The sequence below is a fragment of the Heterocephalus glaber genome, unplaced genomic scaffold, assembly GCF_053883595.1.
Source record: "Heterocephalus glaber isolate CG9 unplaced genomic scaffold, H.glaber_assembly_v1.0 deba00001553, whole genome shotgun sequence".
In the NCBI taxonomy this organism is placed as follows: Eukaryota; Metazoa; Chordata; class Mammalia; order Rodentia; family Bathyergidae; genus Heterocephalus; species Heterocephalus glaber.
The window spans coordinates 7,662,875-7,665,196 of NW_028258344.1; positions in this window are offsets into that span (position 1 = coordinate 7,662,875).

Below are 2,322 nucleotides of genomic sequence, written 5' to 3' on the forward strand. Positions count from 1 at the left end.
AGGGAGATCAGAAGAACATGATGGATGTTCCAAGCAATTTGCTGGATGTGTAAACAAAGGCAGGAATGGGAACATAATTAAACAGTAATAACATAGAATGTGTTTATATTCTAACAGATTAAAGCTAATTCATACTTGATTTTTAAAGAAGAAATATGTTTATAAAAATGTGTGGAAATTGGAAACGTGTACTTGTAGTGAGAATGAAAATGGTATAGCTGATGTGGCAAATGGTAAGGTGATTCTTCAAAAGTTAAACATTAAATTACTAGGTGAACTGGCATTTTACTTCTAATTATGTACCAAAAATTGAAAGCAAGACCTTGAACAGATATTTGTACACCTGTCTGTGTCATAGCCATCTTATTTACAATAACCAAAAGGTGAAAAGACTCTAAGTGTCCATGAACAAATAAATGCATAAACAAAATGTGATATACACACAATGGAATATTATTCAGTCTTAAAAGGGAATGATTTTGGATGTACAATATACTACATGAGTGTACCTTGAAGAAATTTTGCTAAGTGAAACAAACCAGGCATTAAAAAAGCAAATACCACCTGGGCGTGATGATACACACATGTAATTCCAGCAATGTGGGAGGTTAAGGCAGGAGGACCACAAGTTCAAGCCCAGTATGGGCTACTTAGAGACTTAAGGAGACCCTATCTCTAACTAAAAAGTAAAAAAAAAATGGCCTAGGAATGTAGATCAGTACGAAGGCTTTGGACTCAACCCCTAGTGGCACATGCATGCGTGTGTGAGCACACTCACATGCACACACACACACACACAGAAAGAAACACCATGTAATTTTATTTATGTGAGGTATCATGAGGAGTCAAATTCACAGAAACACAAACTAGAATGATGGTTGCCAAAGGCTTAGAGGAGGAAGGAATGCAAAGTTACTGCTTAATGGCTATAGAGTTTTAATTTGGGAGAATGAAAAAGTTCTGGCAAGAGATGATGGTGACGGTTGTTCAACATTATAAGTGCATTTAGCTCTACTGAATTGTATACCTAAAATAGTTGAAATGGTATTTTATGTTATATATATTTTACCTCATTCCCTCTTCCCATGAGTGACATTCTAAATCTTTGCTCATTCTAGTTTGACTTTAATTTGCCTTTCTTCATGGGAGAGCACTGGAAATCCAGGACTATATCTGGGACTCAATGTATTAACTTAGTCTATTAGGTCTTTATTAAGAGGAGTCATATTATTATAAATCTTTCCTAGATTTTTATGGTATACTCTCAGTAGATACTTTTGGGGTAATAAAATAGAAAAATATATATGTATCCCAGTAATAGTCCCATAATAATGTAACAGTTCACAAACAAGTAAGGAATAAATGTAAATTCATTTTTCTGTAGCTGAAATTAAATTTTAACTTTGAATGCTGATCCTTTGGAGTTTGTAAAAATTTAATTTCAACCAGTTTAGACTCCTTCTCTACCTGATTCCATCATATTTCTGGGGACTTAAATTGTGCTGAGGAACTGAGAGGAAAGGAAGTATTAGCTGCTATTTATGGAAACAGGTATCCACTGGAGCATCAGCTAACCCACCTGGTTCTTGGCCAGTAGCCTCTAAATGTCATTGTTGAGTCTTGTTTTGTTCCTGTTTTCTAAGTCTCTTCAGGTTCAGATGGCTGGTACTGATCCTTCAGGTTTCTGTCCTTCAGCACCGTTCTCCAGGATACCTGGTCATCAACTTCCAAGGCTAGGGCCTGGTCACACTGTGAGGCCATTCCTGGGTTGCTAGACACATCTCTCCAGGGCTCAGACTGGACAGTGAAGGTGGGCCACTTAGACTCTACAACATTATATAAGGTTCAAATATCTCTGATTATAGAGTGGTTATCTAAAATGCCCTCTCTCAAAGGCTCATTGTGAAGGTTTTGTTCTTGACGGGCATTTGAGAAATGATTGGATCATCAGTGGGTTAATCCACTGATGAGATTATAATTTGTTGGTATTGGTGAGAGGTGATAGGAAAAGGAGGTGGGGGCTAGTTGAAAATAGTAGATAACAGAGGCATGACTTTGGGGATTATATCTGTTTCATGGCTCCCTCCTTTCTAGATCTTTCTCTTTCTCTCTGCTTTCTGGCCACTGTGAGGTAAGCAGCTTTACCATCTTGTGCCCTTTTGCCATGATGATTCTGTCTTAAAGCAGGGAGGAAGCTAACCATGGACTGCAACCTCTGAAACCATAAACCATAAACCTTTCCTCCTCTTAAGTTGATTTTCTCAGATATTTCATCAGAGTGGCAAAAAGCTGACTAATATACTTCCTATTGAAACACATACA